Source organism: Grammomys surdaster, unplaced genomic scaffold (genome assembly GCF_004785775.1).
Source record: "Grammomys surdaster isolate TR1022 unplaced genomic scaffold, NIH_TR_1.0 135, whole genome shotgun sequence".
In the NCBI taxonomy this organism is placed as follows: domain Eukaryota; kingdom Metazoa; phylum Chordata; class Mammalia; order Rodentia; family Muridae; genus Grammomys; species Grammomys surdaster.
This window is the reverse complement of record NW_021604593.1, coordinates 1,807,834-1,821,151: the sequence shown is the minus strand read 5'-3', so window position 1 is coordinate 1,821,151 and position 13,318 is coordinate 1,807,834. Positions and strand designations below refer to the sequence as shown.

At 41.3% G+C, this 13,318-nt stretch overlaps 1 protein-coding gene and 1 pseudogene across 1 annotated transcript in view; one reads left to right on the top strand and one right to left on the bottom strand.

Moving 5' to 3' along the window:
* The window catches only part of Sil1 (SIL1 nucleotide exchange factor), a 229,223-nt gene that overhangs the window by 156,624 nt on the left and 59,281 nt on the right, over positions 1-13,318 (bottom strand). The window lies entirely within an intron of this gene.
* On the top strand, positions 5,852-10,721 carry LOC114617175 (annotated as a pseudogene).

Sequence of the window (13,318 nt, the reverse complement as noted above, 5' to 3'; positions counted from 1 at the left end):
CCTCTACTTTTCTCTTCTCTTCTCTTCTCTTCTCTTCTCTTCTCTTCTCTTCTCTTCTCTTCTCTTCTCTTCTCTTCTCTCCCTTCCCTCCACCCCCCTCTCTCTCTGCCTTTACTATCCTCCTGGCTCCCCTCCCCATGCCCTCAATAAACTCTATTCTCTGCTATACCGGTGTGTGACTGGTCCCTCAGGGGGAAGAGATGCCTCGGCATGGGCCCGCTGAGACCTCCCCTTCCATCATTGGTCCCCTTCCATCAGGTGTGGTAGGGATGTGGCAGTTTGAATATGCTTGGCCAGGGAAGCATCACTATTAGGAGGTGTGGCCTTGTTGGAGTGGTATGTCACTGTGGGTGTGGGCTTTAAGACCCTCTTCCTAGCTGCCTGGAAGCCAGTCTTCTCCTAGCAGCCTTCAGATGAAGATGTAGAACACTCTGCTCTCCTGTACCATGCCTGCCTGGACGCTGCCATACTCCCACCTTGATAATGGACTGAACCTCTGAACCTGTAAGTCAGCCCCCAATTAAATGTTGTCCTTATAGAGTTGCCTTGGTCCTGGTGTCTGTCCACAGCAGTAAATCCCTAACTAAGACACATGGTCTTAATAAGAAGGGAACAAAGAATACACAATTTACTTAAAATCAACTTGAACTACCTGGTGGGGAAAGGAGCCAGCAGGAGGTCCCAACAGATCTCCCTCAGTCCATTGACACCAGAAGCATTACTGCTGGAAAAGCCTGTAGCTCTCACAGGTCCTGAGCCCAGTCTCGAGTGGAGCTATCTAAGAAAGATCCTGTGCTTTCCTCACACAGGCTTTTCCCAATTAGGATCCTGAGAAGCAGCAGGATAGCCACCCCAGCAGTTTAGCCAACTCAGCCCTGGAGGCTGAATGACAATCAGCATTGAGCAAGGTAGCTGGTGAAGCTCCTAAGGAAACAGATCTATGGTCCTATCCATCTTCCTGCAGCCCCAAGAAGCAACCAGGCTAAGCATTCTCAGAATCTCTGCCTACTGGAGGCCTTGAGAAGCACACAGAACCTACCTTAGGCAGATGGTCCTTTGAACACTGCCAGTAATACAACCTTTGGTCACATACAAATACCCCTCTGGGCCCACTAGTGCAGCCCAGCCCCTGTGGAATGCTCAGACACAAGGCCCTTGCAGATAGACAGGAATCATGGCTCTGCTGTGATGCTTTATATGTGCAGGCCCTCTAGAGTAGCCAAACTCTCATATGACCTGTAGAAACTAACAGAGATTCCCACACCCACAACCAAATACACTACACCCAAAGCTGCTAGCAAATCCACCTAAGAGAACTTAGGTGCAACACAGTAACCTGTACAGTTGAAGCTATGAGCATGCTATAGACATCATCTATATGGATTATAGCTGAAGAAGCTACATGCTCTAAAGTACTCATCTAGAATCAAAGCCAATGAAACCTATCCTGTTGGATTAAAGTCCTCAGTTAAAATATACCAACAGGTTGAATGAAGTTAAAAATGAGACTGCTGCCTACAAGAAACTCATTCCACCAGTAACATGGACATAGACTGAAAGTGTAGAGATGGAGCAATCAGGGGAAAAGGAGCAACAGTATTTGATAAAATAAAGGAAACACCTTAAAACACAAATAAGGTCATCATATAATAATAAATGGACCAATTCAGCAAGATGAAATAACACTTATAAATGTATATAGACCCACTGCTGGAATATCCAATTGTACAAAGCAGGATCTCATACATAATCATGGGGACCTTAACACCCACTTTCATCAAAGGAGAGATAATAGGCAATCAATGAAAAAATACTGGAGTGGAATTATACTATAGGCCAATTTAACAGATAATTACAGAACACTTCATCTAATAGTTTCAGTATATACACTTTTCTTCTCCGAACATGGAATTTTATTCTGGATAGATTATATGTTAGATGACAAGTCTTTTTAAAAAAAGAATATAAGAACTACAACCTGAAAAGACTTGTATTTTTCCTACTCATAATTGAATAAAATGAGAAATCTATAAAGGGACTTTAGAAACTGTATAAAGAGGGCCACCAAGGTAGCTCAGCAGGCAAAGGCACTTGCCACCAGGCCTGACTTCCTGGGACGCACATGGTAGAAAAAAAGACCTGATTCCCACAAGTCACTGCAGGCTCACACCATGCTAAGTGTGCACAAGGGCGTGTGCACACACACACACACACCCCTACATAGAGTAAATAAATAAATAAATAAATAAATAAATAAATAAGATGAAACATTTAGAAGAACTTATACAAATACATGGGAGGAAATTAATATTATTTTAAATGAACAGCAGGTCAATGATGATTTTTTTTTTTGAATCAAAGTTTCTTGAGCCAAATGTAACAATAAACACCTGTAAAACAGCACTTAGAAGTCAGAGTCAGGAGGATTAGCACATCAAGATCCTCCTCAACTACACAGTGATTTCAAGGTTACTCCAGAACCTATCTCAAAAAACTAAAGAAACAACAAGACTTCTTGAAACAAATGAAATTCAAACCATGACCTATCAAAGCCTTTGTGATACTAAGAGGGGGGTTTACAGCAACCTTAAAAAAAAGACTTTAAACAATGTAATAGTATAACTCAAGAATTAGTTGAACCCATAGCTGGTAGAAGGTAAGAAAAAACAAGACCAGAGTAGAGCAGAGATAAGAAACAGACTGAAGAAGAAAAACAAAATATCAGTAAAGAGTTGTGGTCGGTTTGTCTGGTGGTTGGTTTTATATGACTTGATCCCATATAGCCTAAGCTGGTAGTGAACTCACTAAGTAGCCAAGATTGAATTTGAGCACCTCTGCCTCCCAGGTACTGAGGTTACAGATGCATGCCACTATGCCCAGCTCTCAGTTAGTTTTCTTGAAAATAAACAAAACTGACAGAATGTTAGCTAGACTAATCACAAATGTTATGGTTTGATCTGAAGTTTCCTCAATAAGCTCATGTTTTGAGCATCTGTTTCCTATTTTGCTGTACTATTTTAAAGGCGCAGGAACATTTATGAGATGAAGTTCTACTAAAACAAACATGTCACTAGGAAAAGGCCTCTGGAGGCCATAGACTCTGGTTGTCATGTCTCGCTTGCTGCTCCCTGTCCTCCACAATGTCAGCAGCTTCCACTGCATGTTCCTGTCCCCACAGTCACTCCACATGTTCTGATCACCACAGACAGTCACTCCATGAGGCCATCCATCTCTCATCCATCATTCATAATAGATCCAATGCCCCAGAATCATCATTAAAAATACAATTTCCTTCTTTTTTCTATCAAGTAAATTGTGCACGGCAAGCATGATAAAAGATTTAAAAAAACAAAATGAGAGATTTAAAATGGGGGACATTACAACAGATACTACAGAAATAAGTACTATTATATACAAGTAAATACTAAAAATTGGAAAATCCATAAGAAATGTATCGATTTCTAGATACACAACCTATGAAGTTGAAAATGACATAAAAACCCTGAACAGACAAGAAAGAGAGAGAGAGAGAGAGAGACTGATTGAATCAGTACCAAAAAGTTCTCCCATCAAAAACAGGGGTAGGTATTATAGGATATTTGACCACACAGTGAACCCTGAGATTGTTATTTAATTAAAAAACAAAAAACAAAACAAAAGAAAACAACAACCTGTTTCTAGTTGTGGTGTGACTCAGCCCTTAGCACACACCATTAATCCCTCTGGCTGGAATATAGACACACCCTTAGTACACAGTTTTAATCCAAAACAATGACAGTAAAATTAGTTTGTAGAAGAAAGCAGCCATGTTTAAAAATGATGTCTAGTTTTGGGTGGCAGACAAAGTAATGAATCAGAGAAAGATATGTCGCAATAGAATATGCCCAACTCTAACAAGAAGAGAGATCAGCACAGAAGAGGGGAGCAAGGGAGGGAAAGGAAGCAGTTTAACTGGGAGAGTTTTACAGAAACAGGTTGAAGTCAAGTTAGACATAGGTAAAAACAGAATGAGCCAGAGGGGCCAGAAGATTAGAACAGATTGCCAAAGTTAGTTTGAGACCAAGTAGAGCAATTCAGGAGACACGGGGGGGGGGGGGCGGGCAGATTGAATCAGAGAGAGGAGTTTGAGCCAGAACAGCTGAGTTGAACCAGCCAGCTAGAGTTCAGAAAGAAGAACAAAGGGTGAATTTATTCAGCAGTAAGTCTCAGAGGTTGAAAACAATCTAGATAAAATTGATTGTATGGAGGATAGAAGCTTCTAGAACTAGGCCTGGGTTTGCAGATGGAGGCAGCCTGAAGAGGACAATTATTTCTGGAGAATAAAAGCTGCATTTTCACATGGGATCAGAAGGCTCCATGGTGGAGGTTACCAAATCTTCAACAAACTAAAACTGATCATCAAACTATTCCAAAGAATTGTCTGTTTCAGGGTCCTCCCAAACTCATTCTATTAGGCCAGCATTATTTTAAATATTAAAACTAGATAAGAACACAACAATCCAATGAAACTAGAGACCAATATATGTGACGGCATAAATGCGGAAATTTTTTAACAAAATGATGGCAAATCAAACCCAACAATGTATCAAAAACAAAAAAAACAGTAACAATTTAAAAAAGAAACAAAACCTACAGGGCTATTAAGATTGCTCAGTGAGTAAAAACACTTGCCCACAAGCCTGATAATCTGAGTTAGATCCTCAGATTACACAATGGATAAAGAGAAATTACTCCGGGGGGTGGGGAAGATTATCAAATAAGATTTATTCCACAGGTACAACCATGGCTCAACACACATATACAAATTAACATAATTAATCACATCAACAAAACTGAGGGGAAAACCCCATGAGCATCTCAACAGATACAGAAAACGCATTTAAAAACAGTCAGTGATGCTTAGACTCAAAAATCTAAAAACAATTAGGACCTAGAAGGAGTAGACCCCACACAGTAACTCCACAGTTAATAGCACGCTGCAGCAGAAAGCTGAAATTGTTTATTCAACAATCTGAAACAAGGCACATCAAACAAGAAAAAAACAAGTCAAATTACCTGTTGACAACTGATGTGATTTTCTATATAAGAACACTTAACAGCTTCACTCCCCACCCCATCGTGCACAGGCACACATGGAGATTGTGTGTGTGTGGGGGGGGGTTAGTCAAGGAAGTGAAGGGTTTCTACAGTTGAAAGTTATAAAACACCAATAAAAGAAACTGAGTCTCCTCTCCCAGGAAAATGGAAAGTCATCTTACACTCATAGGTCAGACTTATCAATGGCAAAATATCCATACTACCGAAAATGATCTACAGAGTTGATGTAATTTTACAGAATTAGTTTTTAAAAGGACTGCTAAAATTTGTGCTGGCTAGATGGCTCAGCAGGTAAGCACGCTTATCACCAATCCTTACAACATGAATTCAATCCCCAGGACTCACATGGTGGAGAGAACTGACTCTTGAAAGTTTTCCTGACTTCCATGTGTCATGAAACACACACGTCTCCAACACATACACACACTCAAAATAAACAGACAAATAGGGGGAAATTAATTGCAAAACTTTGTGTGAAACTCAGTCAACCATGGTGGCATATAACTTTATTCCAGTACTTGGAAAGTAGAAGCAGCCAGAATCTCTGTGAGTTCAAGGCCAGCCTGGCCTATGAAGCAAGCTCCAGGATAACCAGAGCTACACAGAGAAACTCAGTCTCAAAAAAAAAAAAACCAAAACAACAACAACAAAATCCTGTGGAACCACAAACACCCCATGAACACAATCCTGAGCAACAAGAACAAAGCTGGTGAGGGCTGCTGGGCTGGGCCTCTGCTGCACAGTGCCTGTCCAAATGCATGACAGCCTGGGCTCCGACCCCATTACCACAGAAACTGGACATGGTAACACACACCTGTAATCCTAGCATTAATGGGGTAGAAGCAGGAGGATCAGAAATTCAAGATCATCCTCAGCTACATAAGGAGTTGACAAACAGGATACAAGAGACCTCATTAAAAAAGAAAGGAGAGAAGAGAAAAGGAGGGGAAAGAGAGAGGGAGAGGAAAATAAAATAAGAAACTATAAACAAAAATCATAGGGGAAATACATGAAGACAGTGGACTGAGCAAAGGGCTTTTTTACTTTACATGATCCCCAAACACAAAACTCAAACACTGGTATTACATTTTTTACACAGCATAACCTCAAAACAGACAATTTCAAGAATGGGACAAAGGGAGCCATAAAGATAATCCAGTTGTTAAAGTATCTACAGCACCCCACCCCTAGGGCCCAAACAAAGGATCAACTAACTTATACTGAGTGTATACACACTCTATAGATGTGTTCCCACAGACAACATCATAAATACAATAATAATTTTTAAAAAAATTAAAGAACTGGAGAAAAATATTTACAAGATTCTTAGCCACCAAGAGATTACTAACCAGAATGTGTAAGGAGACCAGACAGACCAACATGAACAATGCAATGGATAAATGAGACTGGTTGTAGCTCCATAGTGGATGTTTAGCTAACATATATGAGAATCCAAGATTTCATCTCCAGCACTGCTTAGGAATAGGGCACCTACCTGCTGTGCACAAAGCCCTGGATAGACACCGTTTAGACATAGCTAACAAGCATGTGAAAAATATTCAGTATCATTGTGCTGCTAAGAATGGAAGTCCACAGGCTCTTATGTTTGAATGCTTGGTCCCCAGATGGTGGAACTGTTTGGGAAGCATTAGGAAGTGTGGTCTTGTTGGAAGAGGTGTTTCATTGAGGGCAGGCTTTAAGTTTTCTCAATCCATTCCCAGTCTCTGGAAGGTGTGAATAAGAATACACAACGCCTCACCTCCCCCTCCCACCCCCACCCCGCACGCATATATTTGGATGATTAGTCATCAGGCTAAGGAGGTGTGGCTTTGTTAGAGTAGGTTTGGTCTTGTTAGAGGAATGTGTCACTGGGAGTGGCTTTTGAAACCTCAAAGCCCCATGTCTCTCTGCAATCTCCCTCTGCCTTTTGATCAGGAGCTCTCAGCTTCTGTTCCACCATATGTGGCACCATGCATGCTCCCACCGTGATGATAACAGACTGACCCTCTGAAACTGTAAGCCCTCAATTAAATACTCTCTTTAATAAGAGTTGCCATGGTCATAGTGTTTCTTTATAGCAACAGAACAGTGACTAAGTCTGTCTCTCTGTCTCTCTCTCTGTCTGTCTCTCTGTATCTCTCTCTGTCTCTCTCTCTCATGCTTGTAGATCAAGATATAAGTTATCAGCTACTGCACCAGCACCTTGCCTGCCTGCACACTGCCATACTTCCTGCCATGATGGTCATGGACTCTACCCTCTGAAAGTGAAAACTTCCAACAGACTCTTCCATAAGATGCCTAAGGCAATACCAACACCATTAGCAAAATACAAATAAAAACAACAATAAGTTATCATCCTACTGAGTTAGAATGGCTATTATGAAAAAAAAAAACACACAAAAGATTCTGGTGAGGGTGTAGAAAGGGGGAATTTTTACACACTGTTGGTAGCAATATAAATTAGTGTAGTCATTATTAAAAACAGTTAAGGATTTACTGACACAGGATCTGTCAGTCATACTACTGACCATGTACAAAGAACTGAAATCAGTATGACAAAGAAATTACTGCACTTAGGTTTACTACAGCACTATTCACAACCAGTAAGACACAATCAGCCCAGGTACCCAACAGTGGATCAAAAGTGAAAATAAATAAATAAATAAATAAATAAATAAATAAATAAATGGCACATATAGGATAGACAAGTCTTCAGCAGCTTGATGGGATTGACTGGAGGGCACTTTGATAAGTGACATTAGTTAGGCACAGAAGGATTGTTTCATATTTTTATGTGGTATCAGGAAACAAACCCAAGGCTAGGCGAGTGCTGAACCACCAAAGTACATCCCTAGAGCACACAGGAAGAAAGACCACATGTTCTTAAACACTCGAGGCTAGACAGTTACGTTCATGATAGGGAGCGAGGAAGGCGCGTGGGATGGAGAGATGATTAGTGGGCACAGGCACGGTCAGACAGCAGTCCTACAGCAGAGAAACACAGCCGTGCTTGACAACAGTTAACTGAGTATTTCAAAATAGCTAGTAGAGAAGAATTTGAATGTTCTGAAATTAAGAAATGATCAACACCTAAGGTTTAAAATTGGGCAATCACCTAGCCTAGTCATTACACATTTTTACACATATACTATATATATATATATACCTCGAAATGTGTATGATTACTGCATTGATTAAGAATAAAATGCATCCATGGAAAGAAGCAACAACCTTTAAGCCCTAAGGAGGTCTAACATTTTCAACAATCCTTTTTGCTCAACATGTTTTTTAAGCATCATTTCTTTTTTTTTTTTTTTTTTTTTTTTTTTTTTTTTTTTGGTTTTTCGAGACAGGGTTTCTCTGAGTAGCCCTGGCTGTCCTGGAACTCACTCTGTAGACCAGGCTAGCCTCGAACTCTCGAACTCAGAAATCCGCCTGCCTCTGCCTCCCAAGTGCTGGGATTAAAGGCGTGCGCCACCACCGCCCGGCCGCATCATTTCTTAGTATCATCTTTGAATCAGATTTTAAGAAACCTCAGACAGTGGGAGAAGACGTAAAATTGGTGCTCTTGTGTTCAGTCTCTCTGTTGTTCACAAGATCTGGCTCTGAGTGACTAGATATGTTCCCAGGTAGCACAGAAAGTTAGGGGCATCAACATCCCACAGACTGGACCATCAATTCAAAAGGGAATTCCAGAAGAGATTTTGTGGAGAAACAGCAAAATAAGGATGGGGTTACACTGATCATGGCAGCTACCATTTATTAGACCCTGACCTGAGTCCATGCCCTGGTTAAACTGCTTCCCATGACTCAATTCATCAGAGCCTCACTTGTGAAGGATGGACTATTCCCACTGTACAGATGAGGTGAAGGATAAGGCCTATTCACAATCACACTGTTCAGAAGAGCAAGGATCTAAGTTCTGGACAGCATGACTCCAAAACCCATGTGTGAAATCAGACTCACTTTCCTATTTCTTAGTTAACTATCTTAGTTAATGGTGGTACCCTGAATGCTGAGAAAGCAAAGCTGAGATAATGAGATCAGTTTGATATATGTACCAGCACATCCCTCTTCCCAGGCAGCCGCTCCTGGGCCAGGTGAGAAAAACCAGTTCCAGGGGGTCAGAGGAGCAAAACTGTGTCCTGACTAACAAAGAAAGCAAGAGATAAGAGAGGGCAGCCGGGCTGCTCGTGGTCAACTCTGAAGTAAATCTCGCATTCCAGCGCTTGCAGCTGGCTTCTCATGGCTCCTTTCCTTGCTAGAACATAACACTCTCTCCTCTTGACCACATCAGTCCAAATATCAGCGTCCTCTCATCTAACTAGCAGGAACTCCCAACAGAGGTGTGAGCTGACAAACACATTAACAAACCATACACACTTTCTAGTGCTTATCGATGAGTAAGATAGTTTTAAAAGCTAAATCAAACCTTTAAGATCAATGAGAACAAATAAATCCTAATCATAGATGGTAGACACTGGGAATGGAAAGTTCTGAAAAGAAGATGCATCTGGCTGCTAACAAAAATTCCCAGGAGGAATCTGTGTCTGCAGAAACTGATTGGCTGATTAAAATTTCAGTACTGTGGAGAGACTGGAATGTCACAAGTCTAGAGCCTAATTACCTTCTCTTGGGCTAAGTTCTGGCCCTCCAGAACAGCCATGTTCCCTATACCACCCACCCACACACACACACACACATACCATATCAGAGTATCCCGTGACAATAGATAGAAACCTTTGAGTGGCGAGCAGTTCCGGGAAGAAGCTGCTAGGTCTCTGTGGTCTCTTTAGTGCCGTCTACATAGTAGTTACTTGTCAAGAGTAATAATTGATAATTTCTCTTCTAAGGTACCAATGAACAATATTTTCTTGAGGTGCTCAACAATGTGTTTCACTCTAAATCTATTAAGAAACATGCTGGCATGTTTTAGTGTTCTTGTAGACCAGTTGATCCCACACGTGAAATCTAAGGCGCCTGATGATTATGAACTTACGGTTCCATTATCTGCTGATGTTTTGTTTATGACAAATGATGAAGAAGCCAGTTGTCTCAGAGTTAGTCACAGATCTAATATATGGAAAAAGAAGGAGGAAGGGAAGACTGTTCCTTTTCATCCTTCAAAACGACTTTAGAGTCTGTCATCCCCTCCTCTGAGACAGAACAAAACAGTGGCAGATGACCTGCCTGTAAGTGAAAGTCCAATGAAGAGAGCTGCCCTTGAGGATGAGCGGACCTTTCTCTGGGATCAGATTTTGGCAATTCGGGACCTGAGAGAGAGCAGAGAGACTGATAATCTGGCTTCTGAAATGAAAAGGTAGCTCGCAGGTGTTAAGAGGACCAATGATAGCCATCATTCAAACAGCCAGAGAGTCAGTGATCTTCCAAACATGTTGGATGTTCTAAAGGATATGCATAAGGTCAAATTTCGGCCTGTGGAAAGGTCACCAGGTGGTAGACCCATTCAGAAGAGGAAAAAACTGAGTTCACAATCAGATCCAGTGTCTTTAATATCTAATGACCTGAAGCAGAAGTTTGCATTTCAAGATAATTCCTTTGACAAAGAAAATAGGTCTCGGAAGTGTTCTCCATTTTCTAGTCCAGAAACTTCAAGGTTTTGACGTCACATTTCTCCAACAGAAAGTCAGCGACCTAAGGGAAGGAGTGATAATATAAAAGCAGTTACCCAGGGTATCAGAAGCAAACGCTGTGCTGACACTTGGAAGGACCGATCCAGATGTGCCATGTGGCATCCTTCAGTGCCTGTCAGAGATTGACCACCTCTGTAAGGGCAATCAAGCTGTACTCTGGGACCTATCTCCACCCAGCCTGAGGAAGACACTTAAGAATACTGCCCCTGGTTTTGAAGATGTGGTATTTATCTGCTACTAGACAGAGTTGGGTGTATAGATTCCCCACTTTATTTGAGTGCCTGAGGCTCATCGTTTATTTGGCCTTCAGCAACTTGCAGAAGAAATAGACCCTTGATAAGTTCCATCCACACTGGCTTTGCACACAGACAGCTAGTGCTTTCCCTTGATAAGTTCCATCCACACTGGCTTTGCACACACAGACAGACGGTTGGTGTGTTCCCTTGATAAATTTCATGCACACTGACTTTCTACACAGACAGCTGGCATGTTCCCATTGTTCTTTATTATGTTTGCACCCTATTTTTTGTTTTTGGTTTTTTGTAAGTATATTATAAAATAAATGGATCTTTTAAAAAATAAAAATACTAATAAAAAAAAACCCTTTTAAAATCTATTGATTCAACAGACAACTAGCTTCTACCAATCCAATCTGAGGACACTCTTGGTAGTGTCCTCAGACAGCATCCTGAGACTATAAGAAAGCTTCATTCATCTCAATGTAACATCATCTCTGATAGACCCACCAATGTATTTTAAACATTGCCTTGATTTATGACCTGTAAAAACTTTATGAAACTGCTGCCATGTTGGAACATGGAATATTTTGGATAACCAAAATCTGTGTTCCCAGGTTATAGTCACTCAAAATGGCTCCCAAATAAGCTATCTCTTATTCCATTTAAGATAAGAGCTGTGGGTTTTTGGGTCAACAACACTGTGACACAGAGAGACTTCTAGGGTAACATATTATAACCCCCTTTTGAATAGCCACTGAAATCAATCCTCCTATACTAAAAATAACATCTGGTATTTATTTGCCAAATTGTATTAGTGTCAGTGCTGGTATTTATCTATATAATCATATTTAATCTCAATAAAATTTTGAAAAGGAGATAGCAACAAGTCTCTCAGATGAGGAAACAAACCTCAGAGATGGTCACAAAAGAGAACATAAGGGCTGTGTTCCTCTCACTGAGCTCCACAGCCTCCCCACCCAGTGCCAGCATTTTAGCAGACAGGAACCTCACAACCACAGTCCTTCAGCCCTTATCCCCCTCTTACCATGTGGCATCCAATTTAACACTTCTGGTTGCTGTAACAAAATACCTGATAAAAGCCATTTTAGGAAGGAAGGGTTATTTTTGGCTAGTGTCTTAAAAAGGGATTCAGTAAGGGCTGGAGAGATGGCTCAGTGCCTGAGCATACTGGCTACTCTTCCAGAGGACTAATTCACAAGTGTCTACAACTCAAGTTCCAGTGGATCTGATACCCTCACACAGATATACATGCAGGCCAAATACCAATGCACATTCAAAGGGGGAGGAGTGTTCATCCTGGGGAAAGGCATACAGCAAGAGCCTAAGTGAGTACTTCCCTGCATCCTCAGTCAGGAAGCAGAGAAGTATAAATAGTGGTCCAGTTTCCCTTCTCCTCTCCATGTAGTCCAGGATCCCAACTCACAGAATACAAGCAGTCTTCCCACCTCAATTAACCCATCTACAAACTCCTTCACGGACATGCCCAGACGTTTGTCTCCTAGGCAACCCTCAAGTCTGTCAAGATGATATTGCATGTTAAATACTCCCACAAGGGAGTACGACATCAGGTAGGTAGACATGCTGGGTACAGAGAAGTTATCCTAGATCACACAGATATCTTGCCGGGGTAGGTATCAACCAACACAAATGCCTTCAAGCAGGACAATTCCAGATCAGCAAGAACAGTGCTTGGACTCCAGACTCTGAAGAAAGAGTCATAAGCACTGGTTCCATTTAGAATAGCAGCAAGGTGGTGCATAATTTGGGTTTTAAATGCCATCAGGGCAATACTTTTAGGGTATGGAGAGAAGATGCTTTAACTCCGACTGCTCTTGGCACATGATGAGAGATTATGACAGACACAGCTTAGGACCAGACAAGGATAAAAGCAGCTTCTCTTGATGAGAGTCAGTATTAACATTTTTCTGAGACTAGACTCAATAGAGCTAATATAAATGGGCCAGAATAATTACGGTTCTGAAAGCTCATCCATTTGGTTAGACTATTATCCAAAAGGGACTTGCTAACACACAGTCCTTAAGTAAATCCATCAGCATGCTTTGTTGATTGTACATCTGCTTTAGCTCTCAACAGGGAACACAGGGATCCTCCTGAGCTCTAAGTTGAGAAGGGGACACATTTCTGATCCCTGAAGACTCTTGGGTGCCTTTCTGGGTAATTCTTATTGCTAAGCTATGTCAGAGACATCATGTTGTAACTAGTCCTATCCCCAGGAATCCTGAAAAACAAAAAAAGGAGGAGGAGGAGGAGGAGGAAGAGGAGGAGGAAAAAAAAGAGAGGAGAAGA